Genomic DNA, 15,826 nt, shown 5'->3' on the forward strand with positions numbered 1-15,826 from the left:
TGGTTGCAGCTACTCACTAGTAATTCAACGCAATACACTAACCTACACCAGGAGTTTTCTCCTTGCGGCCCTCCTAATTTGAATTTAGTTTTTTCTAAATTTATTTCTGGTGGTGGGTGGAGGTTAACCTCAGGTCACTTCGTGGTTTTCTCCTGTGAGTGATTTTAGTCCATGGCAAAGATGGAGTTGAATTTTAAAGAGCTGGAAGCCAATACTGTGGCCCAACTCAGAGATTGGTGTCAGCATCAAGGGGTATTTTTTAATAAAGGTGCCAAGAAAGGAGAGTTGCTGACAAGCATAAGGGCATGGGTGGAAGCTCATTTAAGGGAGGAACCAGAAACTGAAGAGGGTGACGGGGACACTGTCACTGAGGCTGCATTGTTAAACCAAGTGGGAGGTGGGAATCTGCTGACAGGTCCCAGGATACCTTCAAGGGCAAGCAGCTGCGTCTCAGACAGGGGTTTAACTGAAGCCGAGCTGGAAGATAGGAGGGAGGAGAGGAGAATGAAGCTGGAATTAGCTAGGATGGATATGGAAAGGGAGGAAAGGAGGTTAGCTCATGAGCGAACCATCAAGGAGATGGACCTACAAGCCGTCCTAAGAAGGTCTCCCAATCCTGATAATGGTGGCAGCGAAAATAAAGTGAACACCAGGGAATCCAGACCCTATTTACCCAAAGATGTCATTGCTAGCTACACCCCAGGTGATGACATTGCCAAATGGTTGGCCGCCTACGAAGTTTCTTTAAGGGCTCACGGGATCCTAGAAACTCACTGGGGAGGTGGGCTGTATAAATACATGCCACCTGCTGGCAGAGACACCTTATTGGCTCTGGAGCAGGACGAGCAAACCCACTACCCTGCCATGAAGGTGGCACTGGTGAAAAAGTTTGGACTTACCCCTGAAAGGTACAGACAGAAATTCAGGGGAAGTCACAAAATGAGTACCCAGAATTGGGTAGACTTTTTAGACTACGCCAAGAAAGCTTTGGAGGGTTGGGTCAAGGGCAGCGAGGTGAAAGATTATGAGGGGCTGTACAATCTATTTTTGAAAGAACACCTCCTCGAGAAATGTTTTCCCGAGTTGCGCCAACACCTGGTGGACAGCAAGCTGACCGATCCCCGGAAGCTTGCAGAGGAGGCGGACACTTGGGCAAGTACCCGGGTGTCCTCCAAGGGGACTGGAGGGGACTCTCAAAAAGCCGGACAGGGCGCCCCCCAGAAGAAAGAGGGAGGAGATAAAAAGAAGGAGTTCTCCAAAGGTCCCCAAAATAATTTCCAAGGTAAGGGAGCAGGTTTCACCCCTAGGGCAAACCCGCCCAGAAACCCTAATCCTGGCCAAAGCCAGCAGCCAAGGGTTCTCCACTGTTTTGAATGTGGTGATGTTGGACATTATAAGGGAGATGTCAAATGCCCAAAGAGACCACCCCCTCCCACCGGAGGAAAGTCACCGGGAGTAGCTAGTGTAGCGCTCGGGGAGGAGTTGCCCTTAGATAAGGGGGGTGAGTGGGCGGGTGTCACCTTAGTGTCCCTGGGAGAGCGGGAGATGGTACCAAAGATCCAGGTGCCCCCAAATACTGCAAAGTATGGGCAATGGGTTACCATCAATGGCCAAAGAGGGGAGGCTCTGAGAGATACAGGAGCCAGTATGACTATGGTGAGAAGTCAACTGGTGTCTCCAGAGCAGGTTGTTCCTAATGTACTCCACCCCGCCGCGATGGCTGACGGCAGAATGGGCCACTATCCAGTGGCTGAGGTTCCCTTTGAGTGGGAAGGGGTTGCAGGTTCACTTCGAGTTGCCGTAAGCCCTGCCGTGCCAGTTGATTGTCTGTTGGGGAATGACATGGAGCACAACACTTGGAGAGAGGTGGAATACCGGACGCATTCTGCGATGCTGGGTACACCTGACTGGGCCTGTGTAAGCACACGGTCTGCGACTGCCCGGAGAGGGAGTTCACCTGGGTTGGAGCCTGGAACAATGGCCCAACCCGCTGCCAAAAAGGGTCAGAATCGGAGACAGGGACAGCCTGCTTCGGCTTCCACGCCCCATGTGACAGATCGGCCACCTGCGGTGGTAGGCCAGGAGTCCGTGGAGGGGGGAGTAGACTCTCTGGAGGATTTACCCATCCCTGCTGAATGGCATGTGGAGGGAGGTCCTACCAGAGAGGAATTCTGTAAGGGGCAGAGGGAGTGCCCTACCCTTGAGGGACTGAGGCGTCAGGCTGAAGCCCAGGCAGCAGGTGATGCTACGGGACACCACCATATTTACTGGGAGGATGGCCTCCTCTACAGTGAACCCAAGGTACCTCTACCTGGCTCATCAAGGGCCTTGGTGGTCCCGCAGCAATACCAAGCCTTTCTGCTGGAATTGGCTCATGCGATACCACTGGCAGGACACTTAGGCCAGGACAAGACCTTTGCACGGCTTGTCCTCCACTTCTACTGGCCTCAGATGAAAGTGGCGTCCAACACATACTGTAGGACATGTGTATCCTGCCAGGCTAGTGGGAAAACAGGGGTGAAGCTAAAGGCTCCCCTGGAACCACTTCCTGTCGTTAGCACCCCCTTTGAAAGGGTGGGCATCGACATTGTAGGGCCATTGGATCCACCAACAACAGCTGGTCACAGGTTCATCCTGGTTCTGGTGGATCATGCCACACGGTACCCAGAGGCCATCCCTCTGAGGACTGTTACTGCACCTGTGGTAGCTAGGGCCCTGATGGGAATCTTTACTCGTGTAGGATTTCCGAAGGAGGTTGTGTCTGACAGGGGGACTAACTTCCTGTCCGCTTACATGCGGACCATGTGGAAGGAGTGTGGGGTGACCTACCGGTTCACCACTCCTTATCACCCCCAGTCCAATGGACTGGTTGAGAGGTTTAATAAGACCCTGAAGGGCATGATAAGAAGTCTGCCGGAGAGCTTACGGAGGAAGTGGGACGTCCTCCTACCTTGCTTGCTGTTCTCCTACAGAGAGGTGCCGCAGAAAGGAGTGGGCTTCAGCCCTTTTGAATTGTTGTATGGGCACCCTGTGCGTGGGCCTCTCAGCCTGGTGAAGGAAGGATGGGAGAAGTCTCCCAGAAAACCTCCCCAGGATGTGGTGAGCTACATGTTGGCCTTCAGAAGCCAGATGGCCAAGTTGTGGAAGCAGGCTGCTGACAACTTGGAGGCCAGTCAGGCAGTCATGAAGGAATGGTACGACCAAAATGCTCACCCGGTGGAGTTGGAGCCTGGCCAGAAAGTTTGGGTGATGGAACCTGGAGAGCTAAGTGCCCTTCAGGATCGTTGGACAGGCCCATTTGAGGTGTTGGAGAAGAAGGGTAAGGCCACTTACTTGGTGGATCTTAAGACCCCGCGGCAGCCCTTACGGGTGCTGCATGCCAATCGCCTCAAACCCCACCATGAGAGGCCAGAGGTCATCCTGATGTTGGTGACTGATGGTGCGGAGGAAGCAGAAAGCGAGCCTCTCCCAGACCTCTTTTCATGTCAAGAGAAGGATGGGTCGGTGGAGGGAGTGATTCTCTCCCCATCTCTCACTCCGGAGCAACGAGAGGATTGCCGTCAGGTATTGGGGCAGTACTCTTCGCTGTTTTCCCTTGTCCCGGGAAGAACCCACCTGTGTACCCATGATGTGGACACAGGAGACAGCCCCCCAGTGAAATCCAAGACCTATAGGCTGTCGGACAAGGTGAAGGCTAGCATCCATGGCGAAGTTGCCAAGATGTTGGAGCTAGGAGTGATAGAACCGTCCAGCAGCCCTTGGTCCAGTCCGGTGGTGCTAGTCCCAAAAGCCGCCCCACCGGGCACCACACCAGAACTGAGGTTCTGTGTGGATTACCGAGGACTGAACTCAGTTACCAAGACTGATGCTCATCCAATCCCCAGGGCGGATGAGTTAATTGACCGGCTAGGAGCTGCCCAATACCTAAGTACCTTTGACCTCACTTCAGGGTACTGGCAGATCTCCTTGACAGATGGAGCAAGGGAAATGTCAGCCTTCTCCACGCCTGAGGGACACTTCCAGTTCTGTGTGATGCCCTTTGGGCTCAAGAACGCCCCTGCCACATTTCAGCGACTGGTGAACCAGGTCCTCTCTGGAATGGAGGGTTTCTCGGCTGCTTACCTGGATGACATTGCTGTCTTCAGTAGCAGTTGGGAGGACCACTTGCAACATTTGCAAGCAGTTCTCCAAGCGCTGAAACAAGCTGGATTGACCATCAAAGCCAGCAAATGCCAGATTGAGCAGGGGTCGGTTGTGTACCTTGGACACTTGGTGGGTAGGGGGTCAGTGCAGCCCCTGCAGGCGAAGATTGAGGCAATCATGGCCTGGGAACCCCCCAAGACACAGACTGAGGTCCGAGCTTTCCTGGGCCTCACAGGTTACTACCGTCGCTTTGTGAAGGGGTATGGCACTATTGTAGCGCCCCTCACAGAGCTCACCTCTAGGAAACAACCTCGACGGGTAGTTTGGACAAAGGCTTGTCAGCAAGCCTTTGAAAAGTTGAAGCAGGCAATGTGCGAAGCACCGGTCCTGAAGGCTCCCGATTTCTCCAAGGAGTTCATTGTTCAAACAGATGCATCTGAACATGGCATTGGGGCAGTGTTATCGCAACTAAATGAAGAGGGCCTGGATCAGCCTGTAGTCTTCTTATCCAGGAGACTGCTTCCCCGGGAACAGAAGTGGAGTGCAATTGAGAGGGAAGCTTTTGCGGTGGTGTGGGCTCTGAAGAAGCTGCGGCCATACCTCTTTGGCTCGCACTTCCTGGTTCAGACTGACCACCGCCCCCTTCGTTGGCTGATGCAAATGAAGGGGGAAAATCCCAAGCTGTTGAGGTGGTCCATCTCCCTACAGGGAATGGACTTCCGGGTGGAACATCGGCCTGGAGTGGACCACGCCAATGCAGACGGTCTCTCCAGGTATTTCCGCCTTAGTGAAGAGGACACCCAAGGGGTTGGGTAGTTCTCCCCACTTTCAGCTGGGGGGGACGCGTGTTAGACCTGTCTGGATTTTTTGTGTAGTCCCTCCTCATTATTCTTTATTTTGTCCCCTTTTTGCCCCTCATTCCCTTACTATTTTTTGTGTCTACTACTTTTTTTAGGTGTTGGTCAAGGGGATAGGTGTTCTTTCTTCCCCCCATAATCTTTTACCTCAGGCCCAGAGGCCTGTTCTGACAGGAAAGTTGGAACCACACAAAATGGTGGCTTCCAACTGCCCCAACTGTCGCACTCAGAACTTGGCCATAGCCTAACGTAGGGCATTCCAGAACCTTCTGGTCCATGCTGGACCATTGAAGGGCAGCCTATAAAAGGCGGAATGCAGGGCAGCCATTTTGTCTACCTGTGAGAGTCAGCTGGAGGACAGGCTATCCTGGCAGGTGGGAGGAGACTAGTGTAAGGGTTGAACTCCTGGACTGGGAAGCAGCCTAATAATTCCACTTCTCTATTTCTCCTGTGGGTTCCTTGTCCTGTCCCCGCTGTGGAAGTTTAAGGGAGACCCTGGGCGCCTGACTGACCCCTAGCTTCAAAATAGTAGGGTGTAGGTAGGGTAAGGAGACTGCAGCGCAGTGGAGCGCAGTCCTCTGCCCAGCAGTGGAAACTGAACTGAAGAGGGCTCCTGTTAACTGTCCAGTAAAAAGGGCTGGGGTCCTAGAGAGGAAAAAGCACCCTGAGGCTTCATTCTGTGGAAGCCCCTTTGATCCCCCCTTTCCCTGTTGAGAGCAAGAAGTCAACTATTGTCCTGGGTGGCGCTGGGCACCTCTTACCTGGGTCAGAACTGGCAGGGAGCCGACACTGTACTAATTGACCAGTGGTTGGAGACTGGAGAAAGATTCCCTTGAGCCTGGGCAGCCTTGTGAGGCCAGCGCCGAAAACGGGACCCCGGGGGCACCTGTCACGCTCTGTGTCGGCGTCCGGTGAATCCAGGGATGAGTGAGAGCGCAGTGCTCCTTCCCGGGGCCAGCGCGCTAATTCCCCACTGAATTGGGGGACTGTGGTGAGAGAAGGGGCCGAGGATTGAGCAGGCCCGGAGCGGAGTCGCTTTTCCCCCGCGCATGCGCAGTGGAGGCCGGGGGTGTGGAAATCGACGTCGTCGCTCTCTGCTGAGGAGCGCTGTGAGGAGGCGGCTTCGGCGAGTGATTGAGACTGATCTGCGCGCCGAGGGACAGATCCGTGTGGGTGAGGAGCAGCCTGTCAAGCGGCTGTCGCGCTGTGTTTAGCGCTCCGGTTCTATTCCACAGGGGGCGGAGAGACCGAGTGCGAGGAGAGAAGCAGTTACCAGGTACAGGGGGTGAGCGGAAGATCCGCCTGCCGGCCCCCTTCACAAGTAAGCAGGGAGGAGTGAGGGGTAGCGTGGGAGAGCTGGTCAGGCCTCCTACGCGTTTGGCTTCCTCCCTACACTGTCCATAATTGAGAGAAAGAGGAGGAGAGCCTGGAAACGAAAGGCTTAACAATTATAACACTGACTGACTCAAGAAGCCTGATTACCAGTGGGGGTGCCAGGAGTATAAAGTCAATAAACAACCCTTGGCTCTTGATAAATAATGACAGCTTATTCCCCCCTTCCTCTAATGGAGTTGAGTTCTTGAATAATCCCAGAAAGTTTGCTGTTGGCTATGTAAAGTTGGTATATTTGTAACCCTCAGAGTTTATGTACTAGGAAGAAGGAGGGATTATTGGTGCTGTGGGAGACAAATATAGTGCACTGCATAGTACCCATACTCAGTTACTTCTAGAGTCTAACCAAATGCACTGTTGAAGTTTAATTTAAATTAACAGGTCTGAGAGTGATAATATTGACTTAATGACAAATGTACTGTATTGTTAAAACTACCTGGTAAATTGCTTAGCCGGTTAAAAGTGTTTGCTATTACTGAGACAACCTGAAATGTATTAAGTGGTATATTTTGAAAACAAAGAGTATATTATTTTTATAAAGCAGTACTTATTTTTCCACATTTTTGGTGTAGCGTTATTTTTGTGTGATATTGCGTGGATTTACTTTTGGGTGGTCTGCAACCTTAACACTGTGCCTCTGAAATGTATGTCTTGCCCTAGGCCAGGCTACCCCAGGTTCTAACAGTATCCAAATCATGTGCAATTTTATCCCTATACAATTGTAGCTCATGTAATTATTCCTAGGCTTCTTAGATTCTATCAACAAAACCTTAAAGGAAAACCGTGAATAATTAATCTCCTCCTAATATTTTACATCCTGTCAGCAGTTATGCACTAGTTTCCATTGATTCAGCGTTTCAGTGGTGTACAATCTTCTGCCCTGCCTTCTTCAGGACAAATGCCCATAATGTTCAAAATATGAATCACATCAACATGCGCTTCATGAGGAATATTCCCCAAATCACATTAATCATTGCTAATTCTAAATAGTCCATACTGCCCACTCTTCTCTCGACCGGAACAATATTTAAAAAAACGTCCAATCATTTATCAATCCTACTCCCGGGTTCACTCTATCCCTTATTGTTTGAGTTATAACTCTTGTGTTTATTGAGAATGGGAATGCTGCTTCTTTGGATCTCTGGGAGCTGAATGAATTTACACGTTTCCTTTTGGTGAATTGGCGTCCTTGGCTGTTGTTATTTGAGAGGCCAGTCTGATTCCATAATCGGTTCATTGCTCTGTGTTAAACATTTTGTAAATACATTTTTTGTTTATGAAACCAAAACATTAAAATTTCACTGAGGAATTATTCATACTATTGAGCTTTGAAGGCTAAACAGTACACCAAGAACGCCCACCTGAAGAGAGTTATTACTTTCTCATAAATATATGTAATATTGCAGAGTGTGCTGAATGTTGCAAGACCACAAGGGAACCAGTGCGCCCAGACACTATAATTTGAGCCTGATTACACCGTAGCTGATATTCGTGGAGTGACAACACATTTGTAAGTTGTCAGAGCTGAGACCTGACTGACACCTTCTTCTGCATAGGACATAATAATAAGGCAGCCAAAGGCTAACAACCCCCACTGCCATACAGATTGCCAAACCTAGTTGTTTTTATAGTTATTTTCCTCAGTGAAATGACAGTTCTACATCTACAAGGAGGCAATTTTCTATCCCATGATTTCAGTTTAGTCCTTTAATGGACACTCAGAAAAATTATTATTTACCTTAAAGAATCGCTGGGATGCTGCCACGCCTTGGTACTGTTTTCACCGAGAGTTTTGCAGACAGCGGTTTTGCACAGATAAAGTCTTGTTTTTAAAACTGAAACCAACCTCCTTAACTAAGCGGTTTAGTGTGAAAGTTGCCATTGCCTTCAGAGCTGGATTTGAGGCAGAGATCTAAGACACTGTCCTAAATGTACATTTAAAGTAGACGTTTTTTCCATACAGTTGAAACAGGCTTACCTTATTGTACTTTGAAGAGCATGGTTTATTTAACACGATTGCTAAAATCGAATGATATTCAAATTATGTCCCGTTTGGTAAACATTTAACTCCAAAATTGAATTTAGGTGTGTGAAATGTTGTCCTTTTTAAGCGTATTCATTGTTTGTGAGAGAAATAGTGAGATCTGCTGATATTTACATCCACAAAAGGAAATTAATACTGTGGAAAACTCACTAGTATGGCAGGTTCTCCACAGTATTTGGTTTATGGCTGTGGACTGTGAAAGAGGCCTGGAGGAAACCTGTAAAATGCTTTCACTAACTGGAAACTTGTAATTTTAAGAGAATTCATAAACATTTTTGTAAAACTACTCTTGCTAAAGACCTATCACGTGCGTTTCAGAAGTGAAAGGAAGGAGATTCTCTCCCCCCCCCCAAAATAATTTGAAAATTCACAAATCTGCCAAATTTTCTCCTGCAGATTGCTCACGCAATGGACAGGTGTGTCCATCTCAGATGTAATACTAACATCTTTACATGTATGTTTGGAAACTCCTGCAGTCAGGGCGACAACTCCGCACACATGTATAGGCAAAATGTACATCTTGCGGTACATTTTGTAGTAGGTCTTGTAGTTACTGCAAAATGTACTACAAAGTGCTGTTTGAAAATCAGGCCTTCTGAGTGTAAATTTACTTGAAAAGTGTAAGTTACAATTGTACGCCCTGGAAGTATAGCAATTGGCTGATTCTTGTGTGTGAGTGACGTCCCTCCGTACACCACAATATGGCCCTTCCTAACCCCTTTTTCCTCCCTCATCTCATTCCCTTTTGGAGTTAGTCTGCCCGTTTTAGAGGTCACTCACATGTTTGCCACCCACATTTACTACTAAAATGCATACAGAGAATCCATGCACGTAAATATAGGTAATTGCGGATGTGTACATTCCTCATGTAGTTTGAGGTTAATACTTTGTGCTACATTGTGCAGTACTTCAAAATATAATACAAAGGTCAGTTACCATAGCAGGCTCTTGAATTAATGTATTTGGGCAGGTCTCAGGATCACTTACCAGTGGAGACGTGTTGAGCCATCACTTTCAGTGCCACTGGCGTTGTACTTCTTGAACAGTATGGGGAATCCTATGTCTTCATTTTTATTTAATAAGTGGATCCCTTTTGGTGTTTTCTAAGCAGAGCATTTTGTTGAATTACAAAAGGCTGAGGCTTAGAGAAATGGGTTAAAGTACTCCCATGAAAAAGTGTATGGTCCACTTTCATATAGTATATGGTGGATGTAATATTGTTATTCTGAGGGCTCCTGTCTGTAGTAAATAGTATTTATAGGTTTGACCTTTTCAGGAGAATAAGTGGTGTCCCTGTATAGGCTATCTATGTGCTTTCTCCAGAAAATTGGTTTTGGCAAACAGCTTCACCCAGTGAAATCCAGATATTTTGCACAGAGCATATGTGCACAACAAGATAGCTGATGCAGGCCTACATGGATTGTCAGTCTATGATGTGGCCAACCCCGAAGCTGGGAGGGTTGTCATCTGTGGTATGAGTTGTAAAAGATGTGTATCACCTGGTGGGAACTGACAATTCCTGGTCTCTCAACGGCTGTCTATTCTACATATGCCTGTGATAATCTGATGTGCAATTAGTTTGTGTGATGGTCTTTCTGTATGTGCATGCTCTGTATGTGTGGGAGAGTGCAAGATTACTCATTTGGTTTTCAGCAGTTCTATGAGAGATGCTTGTTTTGTAAGTTATCTTGAGAAAAACTCAGATGTTGACACTGCTTCATTCCTGGTTTCTCCTGGCAGGGACAACACTCTTGTTACTCTATTTGTTCCAAACTTAGTATCAGGTGTAGCTGCAAGGAAAGAGGACAGCACTTTCACATGAGTTACTGATGTGTTTGTGATGCTTTTTGTGTCTGTTATGTATAACTTCCTTGTTCTATTTTCCAATCATTGGAGGTGATCTTCTATACCAACTTTTGACGATGTTGCCAGCTTTTCACAGAGAAACACACCTTAGTCCAGGTACTGTCATGTCAGTGGGACTCCAAAGCAGCAGCAAGGGTGCATTTGACCGGCTCAAAATATACAAAACATACCCTGTTGGAATAGGACAGAAAATAGTTCCGGGCATCAAAATAAAAGTGGCCCTCATTAGTGAACTATATACTTTATTGTGGCCCATTTTTTTCTATTGGGGCAGTTTTAAACTGGTAAAGGCCCACTATACAAGTCTGTTGCAATGTATGGAAGACTGCATGGATTTGAGCTTGCTACAGGCAATGTTTGTTTTAATATCAGGGAAATCAAAAGTATAACGTGCCCCAGCAGAATATAACACAGGCCCTCAAACAAACACAAAATGCCCCCAACACTGCCCTATCAGACCAGCTCATCGGGCACTGCCTAATTGCCCAATTGGCCAGTCCGACCTTTCAAACAAAAACAACACCCAAAGGGGAGATGAAGGATTAACCATCAGAAAGGATGAAGATTGACACATACAGAGATTACTGGCACAACCAGGCAGCAGATCTGAGGCAAATGCATAAGGATTGGCACGTCTGGGTCACAATAGAACGTTCCCCAGCACCAACCACTCTAGGGCAGATTCCAGTACTTCAGCACTTCCATAATGCAACACTTAAGGTGCAGGCAGAGCAGGATCTGTATTAGGAGCCAGTTCACTTCTATGGCGATGTCTAGCTAAAGTGGGTGTTAAGCTGTTTCTACTCATTAGTGGCATCCTACAAGTTTATTACTTTGTTGCCTCTTCGGTTTTCCCAGGCATTTTTCTTGCAATGCACTACTCCCTCAGGGTTATCCTTTGGTGTCCTGTAATTTTACTTCCAGCCTTGTAAGATGGACCTTCACACTTCTCAGCACTGAGTTTTGAGACAGGACTCCCAGTATGCACCAGGACGTATCACAGTAACCATCTCCACTGGTACGCTCTCGTTTGCTTCTGTTGTCTTTCTTCTGCTACATTGTGCCTGTTGATTCCTTAAGTTATCTCTTTCTGTGCCCTCCTTAACATAGTGTTCTGTGGTGTATCCTCCCTGCACCTCCAGGCCCTCAAAGCAAATCAAGCATTCCAGTACCTACGGCCATCTTGCAAAATCTGTGTGTTTGTTGCGCTTGTCTCCTTTTGCCCTTTGGGAGTCAGTCCAGCATCCAAAAGTGCGACGGGAGGCTGGTTTGCCACAGAAAAAAGAGCTCTATAGACTTCCAAATCCTTCAGCTAATCCTCTAATCTGACCCTGATAGGTATTCAATGCCAATCTTCAGGATAGCGAACTGAGTTTAATGGTTTCTTCCCATTTTTAGTTTGAAGCCTATCAGAGAGCACATCTGTCTGGTTGCAAAGACATATTGCACACATGCTTAAAGAAAACCAAGGAACACATTCCAACCATTGCTTACCATTGGCTTTGTTTTTTGCCACTCACATTTGCTTGCTTTCTATTTGTTTTAGCCCTCTAGCATTTATTTGTCCCGCCTGTGGAGCATAGCCTTTTTACCACTTCTCTGAATGGGTCCTTCTATTTTTCCACTACTGCTTGCTTTTCCGGAACTAATTATTTTTATGTACCTGAAGCACCCCTTGAGAGTGGATGTTTTATCCAGCTGTTTCCCTTGTAAGCGTCTCCCATTTCTCCGATCCCTACTCAGTTTCCTCTTGTCTCTTTCCATCACAATGTTCTTCTGTGCCCTTGACTCACACCCATTTTGCTGTCGTTCCTGGGCTATTGTTCTTTTATTTTTCTGTACATAGCAGGACTTTGGACCCAGGGACATTGGATCGTTCAGATTGTGAACGAGTTGCATTATAAAAGGTCATATTCATTTTCTGGCACAGGGAGATAAAATGCGGCACCCAGAATCAAAGGGTGCTGAATGGAAGTGGACTCAAACATGGTTCCCAGGTACAGAGTCGGCAGCCCTTGCAGTAAGACCGCATCCTCTTATTGCTGCCCTTGAGGTGAAGAATGTCAGGCATCTATCCGCCCTCCTGCTGACCCTCTCCCCAGCCCAGGGCCTGGCTGTCAGTTGTGAAGAGGAGCTTTGCTTCTGTAACATGAGGACATTTGTTCCCATATAGAGCTGCAAAAACGATACAGGGCTGTTCCCTTTCATCTGGCTGCTTGCCTTCCCCTACCTTCCTTACTGGCTGCAGTTGTTGTTTTCAAGGGACATTTCTCAGAGTTCCATCTGCTGCTCATGATGCTGTGTTTCGGGTGGGACTGAGGTCCTTTCCAGCTGGAGGCTGAATAAGCTGTGCACATGCAAGGGCAGTGTGTTGAATGGTGCATGTGTCACACCCCAAACTTCTGTGTTCGTGCAGTTTTGGAATGCCTGTGTTGTTGTACCAGTGCATGCTTATTATTTTGCTCAGCTATACCATCAGTGAAGGTATGCCTGCTTGCTTCACTGAAAGATATTTCCATGACTTGACCATGTCTGCTGTGGTGAGCAGACGAACATGTGCAAATTACATCTTTTCAAATGAAACTCTTTACGTGTGAAGTGTGTTTTTTATACTGCCAGATAGTATGGATTAGTCACCCCCTCTTTAATATACACTAGCACCCACTTTGCCCTGTTTATTACATTTGGCATTGGTCTACTTTGGTTGCTTCCCCAGATGTGCTTCACCTGGATTGCTGCAAAAAGAACACAAAGCATTTTCCATGACATTAAAGATATGATTTTTGCTGTGTGTGCCAGAGCACTGAGCCGAATATTTCCCTTTGATTGACCTTTTTAGTTGACTTAGAAATTAAGATGAGTTAACATCATTCAAAGTTCAATTTATAGTGTAGCGCATTTGGCTACACAGTGAGGACCTGAAAGTCAAAAAATGGGACTAAATGAACGTTTGTTACAAATTCAAAGCTAAACTGATGTATACAAGTCTCAAGAATATGTCATAAAAATTCAGAATCACTACTGGAGTCCAAATCATCGGACAAAGTTTAACCTCAATAGCATAAAGCATACAAGGAATTCAGTAATAGCAATGCTGAAAATAAGGAACTAAATCTGGGGGTCAGTATATGATTTCCAATCCTCTTGCCTATACATGAGTGATTTAAATTATCTATCTAAGCCTGAGCTCATTAGCATTAGTTGGGGACACCCTAGTTAGATCCAGATAAGCAGGAATGTGTCAGCATTGTAGAGACTTCTGTAGAAGTTCTCCAGATCCAGAGTATTGCATAGCATAAAGCCACACAACAGAAATATAGCGGTCTGTAACCCTTTGCGTCTAATGTGAGATCTGACTAAAGCTAAAGTGTGACCACCAATTAAAACTCCATAGACCATATGAGAATCTCACATTATGCATCCCAGTATTTTTCACCTTCTCACAGTACACTTTGCCAACCATACTCAATGCTCCCATCTCCTGGTCCGAACTTCAGAACGTCCTTGGATTACTGCCACCTCTAGCATGCATCAGGATCGTCCCTTTCATCATTTGTGCCTGTCTTCTTTGCAAAGAGTTTTCCTCCCGAGCCTTACTATCTCTCACACATAATGTGCCTTTCTGTAACTATGAGATAATATGAACACACCTGCAAAAAGAAAAAGAAAACAGTGCAACGGTGCAAACGTTCACGTTGAAGGTTAAACATTAGAGTCCAAATGCTTAAGGTCTTTGGTCTAACTAACATAGTAGAACATTTCAATATACATTCAAATGCATGGCTATGGATACACTTATCAAATAAATGCAGGATACTATTCAAAGGCATTTGCGTTCCATTTTGTTATCAACACGTTTTACACAATTTTTGTCAATGGTTGATAATGCTTAACATCTTTCTAAGATAGAAAAATAATGCACTGAATCGATTTATAAATGACATGCATGCATGAATCAGTGTTCCATTTTTCTTCGGTAGGTGTAATGAATAGCACCAAGTTGGCCAATAAAACTATATGTTTAAAGGCAGCGTGCTATTCTGAATGTTTCTTTGTGGCATTGGTTGTACGTGATAGTGAGTGACATTCAGGGATTATGTAATGTTTCATTTAAATAAGGTAAGTGGGTACATTGTTGAAAGGCGCTGTCTCTCCATGCTTTTCTTCAAACCTCATCCTCTCAGATGGAAATAAATGAGGGCAATATCTATGTGGAATATAAGGACATTTTGTATATACTAATAGAGTTCATTGGTGTGTTTGGAAATGTCTTCTGTTTCTGGACTCATGATATGATCTTTTGTTTTTTCTTTTAATACCTGATGCACAGACCTGGAACATAATAATTCAAATGCATTTTTAGAAGTAGTTCATTTAGAGTATTGCTATAGTAAAGATGGTGTAATATTCTTCATGTGGTGCTAATATCACTAAGATTTGACGGAGCTGGTATGACCTGCCTGAGCTTCTCTTCTATTCTCTACTATTTCTTAATTCACTATCGTCATAGTCTGTGTTGCTTTTTCCCTCCCCCATCATTGTCTGTGTTGCTTCTTACCTCACACTCTCCATTATCCATGCTGGTTCTTCCCTCCCACACCCTGTTTTCTGTGTTGCTTCTTCTCCCCACCCTGTTGTCCATGTTGCTTCTTCCCTCCCACCTCGTTGCCTGCATTGTCTGCTTTGATTCTTCCGCTCACCCCTCATTGTCCATACTGCTTCTTCCCCCTACCACCACGGTTGCCCATGTTGTTTCTACCCCTCCCAGCCCCACTGTTTGGTTTACTTCATTTGCTATCACTTCCCCATTGTCCAAGTTGCTTTTTTCCTTCCTAATGCCACCCCTTCATATGTTGCTTTTTCCCCTCCCATCGCTTCACACTGCTTTTTTATAACCTTCCATTGCCTGTTCCCTCCTGTTGTTCATGTTGCCCATTGCCTACCATCCTCCCTTCTATTGTCCATGTACCCCAACTGCCATCAGGAGAAAAAAACACTATGATGCAGCCACTGTCTAAGTCCGTTTTTCTAATTTTAATCCATTCTGCACAGCAGCTGCGCTGCTCTACAACATGGCTAAAAGACATTGTCAAAGCCAATAGCTCTCCCATAGGCAAGGCCTGGTGGTTTTGCCAATGCTTGTTAGGACTTGGCTATAGATCTTGCATAGCAGTAGGGTCAGTATTTATATTGTGGCCCCTTGTAGGTGAGCTTGTTTGTATTATCATACCTCTGCCATATTGTAAAAGTCTTCTGGGTGTTTTTTGAAGCTACAACTAGTATTTTTCGTTATTACCTACAGCCAAAATGAACAGCAGACATTTGTTAAAATATATCTTTATAACTGTCCATCCTTCACCTACAGTGTAAATTATGGGGCAGATTTCCTACTTTTTGTTGCAGCACAGTGTAGCAGTCGCTAATGCTGCATTGTGCTGTGTGAAACGGAGAGAGCACTAAATTTACTGAAATATGACCCTCTCCTTTCCATAGCGCCAGTGCTGAAATCAGCTGCCGCTTGCCA

Source organism: Lissotriton helveticus, chromosome 11 (genome assembly GCF_964261635.1).
Source record: "Lissotriton helveticus chromosome 11, aLisHel1.1, whole genome shotgun sequence".
NCBI lineage: Eukaryota > Metazoa > Chordata > Amphibia > Caudata > Salamandridae > Lissotriton > Lissotriton helveticus.